At 25.8% G+C, this 9,150-nt stretch overlaps 1 protein-coding gene across 1 annotated transcript in view; it reads right to left on the minus strand.

Moving 5' to 3' along the window:
- The window catches only part of LOC100159388 (RYamide receptor-like), an 82,359-nt gene extending 77,571 nt beyond the window's left edge, over positions 1-4,788 (minus strand). Inside the window, exon 1 of the mRNA XM_016804636.2 lies at positions 4,515-4,788. The gene's annotated coding sequence lies outside the window, so the exon portion shown is untranslated. The remainder of the gene's footprint in view (positions 1-4,514) is intronic.
- Between the last annotated feature and the right edge of the window lie 4,362 nt (positions 4,789-9,150).

Genomic DNA, 9,150 nt, shown 5'->3' on the forward strand with positions numbered 1-9,150 from the left:
TGATTAATGATTCCTTACCAAGTAAGTTAAACATCAAGAATTACTTTAATTTGGTTTTCAAAATCAAGTGTGTATTTGTTTAAAATGTATTCACAGAAATATTTAGTTTTAAATGTTGTTTGTATAAAACTAAATTCATAATAAAATAAATAGAGATACTTTCATAGAGAAATTATGTAGAGTTGACTGAATAAAATAAACTTGATTTAAATATCAATATTTTTCTTAATATTTGTAGAGCTTTTATATATGTTGCACCGCAGAAACGTTGCAGATTAGATGGTTAAAAATTATCTGTCAAATGGTTCACTATTTTCATCCATTATAAGGGGTGAAAGCCAGGATAACCAAAAAACAACAAAATAAATGGTGTTGAGCTTCAATTTCGAATTCTAATCAAACATCATTGTCAGAGTGTTATTTACGAGCGTATTGGGAATTAAATCTAAACCTTCTGGAAAATGAATAATATTCAAGCAGTTTCAGATATTTTTCAGCAAATAAATTATAAAAACAAAACGATTAATTACGAACCAATTCAAAATAAAGATAATTGTAGTTTAATTTAAACGACTGACGAGTTTAATCCAACATAAATAAAATATCTTTAACTTTTATCATTATGTTTTATATTATGTAATTGCCGAATCCCCAAAATAATCATAATCTTTTATGAATGTAATAAAGCATACCTCTATTATTACGACATTTAATACAACAAATACTATCTTTATTATCAAATAGATATTAATATATTATTGACTGAGTCGTGTTGTTTTTAGGAAAATACTTATGACTTATGCGTGATGGTCTCAGCATTTTGAAAACTCCTTTAATTATCATCTAAACTTGTCACTCAAACTAAATAAAATTATGCCCTAATTAACCAAATAGCCGAAAAAAATTAAGCAGAACATTATTGATTTACGTCCAAAAATGTTGCGTAGATGCATAATATTTTGTTTCAAAAATTCCGAAAGCTAAAAAATGAATATTAAATATTTGAAAATGTCTTATTAGTTTTTAATACTATTCATGAAAAAAAAAAATGTTTTTAATTATATTTTAACATAGGTTTTTGGTATTACCTAATGTATATTTTATTACGGATATTAATTCAAATAATTCAGTGCAGTATCAAATGTAATATATATTATGTATATATGATTCGGATAAAATGCGTAGCTTGACCCTAAAATAAAATATAAAGGATACACATTTTTTTTTATGTTTTAAAATTAATATGCAAAATAGAGAAAAAGGTCTTGAAAAAACTGTCCACTTCTTCTCAAATATAATACCAATAGCATAATAAAGTATAATAATATCAATAAAAAAAACTAACAAGTCCATGGACTTATTTTGCAGTTATTGAAATAATTGAATAAAAACTAAATGGAAAAATAATGATTGTTTCTTTTAAATCGGAAATATTGATTGTATGATAGTTTATGTTGAAACATAAATAATTGAAATAATAATCAGATTGTTAAATTATGTTAGGTGTATTGTCCTTCTAAAAATATAAAAAGTAGTTTCCAGTTCAAATCTAAGTACAGTTCAGTTGAATTAAAAAAATGAATATATTTTATACACAATTATTAGTGGAAATTGTATTCCGTTATGAATTTATGAGTTAGTGTAAATATTATAATATTGTACAAAAATATAACATATGATATGATATGTACTTATTAAATTAAATTATATAATTAAGTAATAGTATATCATGTATTTTCTTTTAAAAAGTTATAAATAATGCTTGGAAATTTAAAAATTTGAATTATGTACCTATATGTATTTTTTTAAAGTATTTTACAATAAACCATATTATGTTTAAATGGCTTTAATTTTTCATGAGTAACAAAATAATGAATTCAAACATGAGATTATAAATATTAAAATATGGACAGCTTAAAGTATATTTATATATATCTACTGAATAAACCATTGGTTATAACAACTGCTGCGTCACTATACCATTTAATTTAATATTTTTTTTGCAATACAATATTATGATGAATTGTTAGCTAGTTAATTTGTTCATGGAAAGAATCCATGGAATTCACTCTTTCTGTAGTAGCTATACAGTAAGTATGTGAACCTCGTCCTGGCAGGTCACTGTGAAATTGTGTTCGATTTGTATCCGATAATAGGACATTGTATATAAAAACCGATTCTGACTGGAGACTGTATGTGGGCGCCTCTAATCTTCTAAAAATATATCATAATCTTTATTCATTTATTTGTCTACTAATCCGGTAATTTAGATAATTTTTGACAAAAATATCAAATAATATATACCTTTACAAATTATTATAATATTGTAATATGCCTACTAATGTCAACAGTAATTGCTAATGTTATCATACTTACAGCTGAAAAATATCGAAAATACATGGGCAGGATTTATTTTTATAAGCGTTTGAAGTTAAAATATTGAATAAACACGGATGTTTATTGTTTTATTGTTGTTTAAATGTTATAATTATTTTGTAGTAAAAAATCTATACAATTTAATATTTTTTATAACTAAGATTTGAAAATGTAATACAATAGCTTCCTTATAAGCTGTTTTTCTGAATCCTAAACATTTTGAAAATACATTCTATGCCAATTTTTTTATAGACATTTCAAGCAAAATTGGATGACAAAAAATAATGATTTTAGTTATTTCGTTGTTTTTCACAAAATATATTCTTCATAGAAACTTGAAACTTTACATGTTATTTATTTACTATACACAATCCAATTTTCCAAATATTTTGATTAATATTTTAATACGAACCTATTCAGACCATTTCATGGTACGTCAGTTTTGACTCATAAGTTTATAACGGCTGGTAATAGTATATGTTGTATAAAATGTTTTTATTAAAAATGATTATTTGATATAATTTATGGGAATGGTTGTTGGTAAATATTAGTTCAACCTACCGTATTAGGTACGTCTTGTAGAAAAATAATTACTAATAGCCATAATATTTTCTTTTAAAATACCCATGGAAATATAGGCTGACAGACAGCTTTCACCTAGATTCGTTTTTCGTATGCAATGATTTACCAGTGTATTCTTATTGAACACATCCATTTCAGCTGTAGACCTACTCAATGAAGAGCTACTCTCAAAACCTACAATAAATAAAATTCATTTCATAAATCCCCATGTCAACTGTTTTTATTATTATCTTAAAATATATTTTTTCATAAAACAATGATGTTAAAAATTAACTAAATAAAAATAAATGTCCAACTAATAATATTATTATAAATTATAATACACGTCTTACTAGATAATATAAATTTATAAATATAAATTTACCTAATTAAACGTACTATAACATCTCATTCACCAATAATATCAGAATTCATGGCAAATTAAATTATTTAAGTTTGTTATAATTTTATAAATATCGTGATAAAATGTATGAAATAAACAATTACGATACCTAATTTAATAAAATAAAAATGAATAATATGTTTTAATAGAAAATCAACTTTTATTAGAAAATAACAAAAAATAAAGAAGAGTTAATTGTTTTATTTTAACGACTACATAAATATTTAAAGCAATGACAGTTTTTTAATCTAATCAAAATTAAAAATTTAAGACTACAATAAAAAATGTGCAATTAAAAATATTAAATAACTAATTAATTATTTAACAAATAAAACTTTGAATTCTTTAGTGTTAAAGTTATAATTAAGTTTAACAAATAAATATTATTTTATAAGACGTGTTTCTTCATTCTTGTGATCTTGATTAATTTAATTAAATAATATTATAATATATCATTATATTATATTTTTGAATACTGTCACCATTTCAATTAATATTGCTATATTTTAAGTTACCTAATGGCTAACACTAATTATTTTATGTTATTATTATCTTTACAAGCCTTTATTTTCTACGTCAGACAATTATATTCTCAAGTCATAAATAATTTACTATAGCATTTGATTATTTCATATCAATGTATCTATATAATATTATTTACATACGTACTAAAGTAATTAACCTCAGCATAGTCATTGGTTTGAACTTTTAATTTTAATATAACATAACATAATACAAACACATCAAATATTAATAATAACCATGATTTTTTTACGTGAAATGTTTACGTAATATATAAAATACATTTTATACGTTTACCGATGTAATTTATATTTTTTGGTTAACACTTATTATATTATCATTGAATTATTTATATAAGAAATATTTTGTGCATTTCACTATTACGTTCACATTTTTATTTTATATGTCTTGACGTTATTCATTGATGATTGATGATTATATTATTGTTTAATTTTGGAGTTTATTTTAAATTTATATATATTTTTTTTTAACTAATATTAACTAACTTTAATATTTTGAATATTGGTTATCTCTGCAACTTATGTTACAATATTTTTCATGCAATATAAACTAATTAGTATGAAGTACCAATGAAGATAACTTGTCAACATAAATTCATTCATGTATTGGATTTAAATTTATATTCACTTACGCAGTTCGAACTACACGATCTCCCAAAAACATTGAAACCGTATACTATACATTAATCGTCCGTCCCTGTGTTATGTGTGCGAAAAAAAAAATTAATTCGACGTCTATGCACCTTCGGAACTTCAAACGAATGCGGAACGAGAGAAGCGATCGTGAACATAAGCGCTTTGGACATTTTGATTAACCGCTCGGCGACACCGGACTGGCAACCTTAAACGTGTGCTCTCGCATTGTGTTGCCTTGCAACAACCCCGCGCAAGTCCTGAACCCATTTTACGGTCTTGTGTTTACAGATGTACCCGCAAGAGAATGGAAACTGCTATACATGAACAGTGTGTGTGTGTGCGTGTGCGCGTGTGTTGGAGTTGTTTTTGTTGTCTGTTTTTATTATTGTTTTTTTTTGAATTGAGTGTGAAAAAATTCAAAAACAAAAAACATTACCTACATATGTCAAAATAATATATTATGTGTACTGCAGTAAACATGCGTTTACTAACCAAATAAATGTATATGAAGAGAATTCACTGTAATTCAAATTAACCTGAATTTTATCGCGAAGCAATACGGATACATAAATCGTTTTACAATACGTCAATACCTATATTTCTGATAACTAACAAAATATCACATAAGTACCTTCATAAAACACGTATTTTTGGTGCACACTGTATCCACAATGTTTGTAATAATTGTTTATCACACAGGTCATTGTTGTTTGACCAAATTATTTTGATTGATTAAACGTCTATTGAATATTTACTCGATGTCTAGTTAATTCATAATAATGAAAAAATAAATTCTGGTCAAGGATTCTATACCATATATTATTTTATATTGCAGTTTTAACTGCGGACCGTTTATCGTGAAATTCGTTTGCGCCATTATAGAGCACAAGCTACACATAGTGTGCATCTTATATGTGAATTTTTACAAAGTGCTTACATTGTGATAAATATTAGTAAAAAGCGTATAACAAAACAATTTTGTCTTTTCAAACATATAAATATTTAAAGCCGCGTTACATTTTGAATTCGCAGCGCACTCAATTTTCATCTTTGTAGGTACTTCACCTAAAAATGTATTGTTTCTGTAGTTTAATAAGATTTAGGTGCCTACCTAATCGTTGTTTTTCCTTTTTACGTATTATGGTAACTTAATTCAATTTCCAGAAAGAATGTACGTTTTCTCTAGTTTCAAATGTACTTTAATATAGTTTCTGAAGATATGATAATATCTTCAATATTATCCTCAAGCAAGTGTATACTTTATCTGCGGGCGCGAAATTTTAGATTCAATTATTGCTTACGGCAAAGGTCTAATCGTTAATATATTGATTTATTGTTTAAACTTTAAATAATAAGATGGATTTTATAAATACGAATACCCACCCCAAACGTGTTAACTTTCGTTTATCACCTATTTATATATTTTATTAAATTAAAATTTACCATTTAATACATAGATATCATTTAAGAAATAAAAACAAAAAACTACGCGTACCTACTATTTTACACACCGTAAAAAAATATTTCCGTACATTCGAATCATCCAATAATTACCATTTCCCCACACAAAAACATTTATAAATAGATAGGTATTTCATAACATTATAGATTTACGGAAATTTTTGAATACGTAAGTACATTATATTATGAGACTGCGAATAATTTAACTTTTTACTATTACACTGAACGTAAGGTATCACATACTTGACGTACTTAAGAACAATTAGAATGCTTTTCGCTTAAGAACCCGGGTCATAATGACTTATGAATTATTATTATGACTTATTAGTCTCCACGGTAATGAGTTATGAATAAATAGTTTAATATATTCAGTGTTCACGTGCAATAATAGTTCATTGTGAACTGTGAATTATGTGATTATCAAACTATGAATACACGATGTAATAATAGTGTAAGAAATAATAATTATAGCATGGGCAAAAATAAATTATTTATTTCTACTATGTTATTGAAATTATATTATGTAAAACACATTAATATAATGAATCAAATTTTATTTTAAAAATAAAAACCATTAAATTCCTAACTCATTATTAACAATCATTGGACTTTTATTTTGTGTTTACCTAGGTGGCTATTCATTATATTAAATAATCGGACATTATACGTAATTTGGTCGTAAAATAATTCACTGTACGATAATCAATCTTAGTAATTTTACCGAACGACAATACTAGCTTCAATTATTGATCGTAGATCACCGATCGTATTGTCTTATTTGAATTAGTCGCTATCATTCGTTGACCATTGTCCTAACCTATCTCTAACATATCTTACCATGTTGTTATAATATTATGTTTTATAGATAAAACCTATTTTTATAATGTAAGTAATAACTAAGTTTTGGATTTAAATGCTCTAAAAAAATGCGATCTTATGCACTGATAACATTAAAAAGCTTAATAAAATACCCTGAAAAAATTAAAACCAATTTATTTAAAAAAATACATTTGTTTAATATTTTAAAATAAATAACTTTGATGGTTATCGGCAAGTGTTGTTTTGTATATTGAGAAACTTCGTTTCACTTCAACTAAAGTCATAAGAGTGAATATAATACCTATTACCTACCTACGTAATAAAAAGAGAAATATTATTAAAGTCCAGGGCTTCAAACCGATTACCGGTTTTTACTGTAAAGTGTAGTGTGGTGTGATAATATCATTGTTTTGGTAAATTGTTACTGGGTAAAGTATATTGCGATCAATTATTTGCAAGTAATTGTTATGGGGTAAATTATTTACAATGAAATGACGGGACACCCAATAAATATTAATGATTTACATAATAATAATAATAATAATAATAATAATAATATATTATATTATATTTCATTTCAAACAAGATAAATTTAAATTATAAAAATATTTATCTATTGGACATTACCTATTTATTATTTGACATCGGTTAATGTTTACAAAAAATCTTGAATGCACAAAATGCAAAATGCAAAAAAATAACTAGGATTTAGCAAATTAAACCGACGTTAAGTGTTTAATAATAACTATAGGATTTTGTTGTAAAACATGTACCTAGAGAGTATATAAAATATACAAAATAATTTAAAACTGATAACATCAAAATATGATTTAAATTATTTTAAATAATTATAAAATTACATTGAAAAAATATTCTTTTTTTAAATTCTATATGAATTAAATTATAATATTGAATTTAATAAAAGATGATTAAATAAAAATATGGATATGCGGTCTATATTGTGTTTCAAACAAAACAATAACATTTCAACATCGCGTTCCATGAAATCAAGAGTTTCTAAACTTTCTTGACACAGTACCTACATATACATTATTAATAATATATTAATATGTGTCATGTGACGTTTTAATAATACAATATAATAGTCAACTCGACTATAAAATTTGCTAAAACTGAGTTGAGTACCTTCTAAGCGTATGAACTCATATTCTTCTAAAGTTATGGAATTGTTTAAATTGAGTAGGCAATTTGACAATATTGTTTTACGCACCCCACACAAAAGGGTCGTGGGAATTTTTTGCGACTAATCAGTAGGTACTTATAATTTCTGTTGCAAATGGGATGCCAAGGAGTATAGATGAATACAATCAATGCTCCATTACATTACTAAACTATACAGTACAACTGTATCATTATCACTAAGATAGCTTCATAAAGATAAGCATTGCAATCAATGTATACGACCAATATGTCAATAACAACTGTTGTAGTGGTATTGTGATCGCCAAGTGCAGGTAGGAACTTATATAGGTTAATACTATTTAGGTAGTGCGTCTACGATCTTAACAACAAATTATATTGTGCGTCCTCGGTCCACAGCACAAATATATAAATAATAACTAGATACCAGACATCTTATCAATGACGCTGGCAGCCATTTGCAACTTTGGCAATGTTTACTAAGCGTTATAAGGGTAATTTGATAATAAACAACAAAATTTCATATCAAACAAGCCCGTTGCTAATCAAAACGATTAGAATTTGTAAGCATTGCCAAAGTGACAAATGGCATTGGGCATCATAATTCAATAATGTTATTGTATGTGGAGTCGGGTATCAAGTTATTATAATATATATCTGTGGTCCACAGCTACGTGGTATCATAATGACATTTTATTCTTATACATATATTTGAAGGTACATATAAGTTACAATGTGCCGTCACTTTTGAGAATAAAAAGAGACAGCACATAGACTGTAAGTTCTTATTTATGCACACAGGGATAGCACCTACCTATTTAAGATAAACTTGTTGACTAAAAACTTTTGAGATACTGGTTTGACGATCGAATATGATGGTTCAAATGAACAGCTATAATACTTTATACTTAATTTAATTTATACCACTATGACTGCTTAAGCAGTGGGGAAGCTGCATTTTATTTTAACTTCGATGATAGTTTAGCACGACTACAATACTTACTCAGGATCGGTCAATAAATGCTAGCGAGCTTACGCGAGAAGTAGTGCGAATAATATAATCAACTTTTTCAAAATTGTCAGAAAAAATTAAAAAAAATTAGAACGCTCACCCAAACTTAAGGGTGTAAGGGTGTAATAAAAAAAATAATATCATATACGAGTACAAGAATCACAAAGTATTTTTGTGGT

Source organism: Acyrthosiphon pisum, chromosome A2, assembly GCF_005508785.2.
Source record: "Acyrthosiphon pisum isolate AL4f chromosome A2, pea_aphid_22Mar2018_4r6ur, whole genome shotgun sequence".
Lineage (NCBI taxonomy): Eukaryota > Metazoa > Arthropoda > Insecta > Hemiptera > Aphididae > Acyrthosiphon > Acyrthosiphon pisum.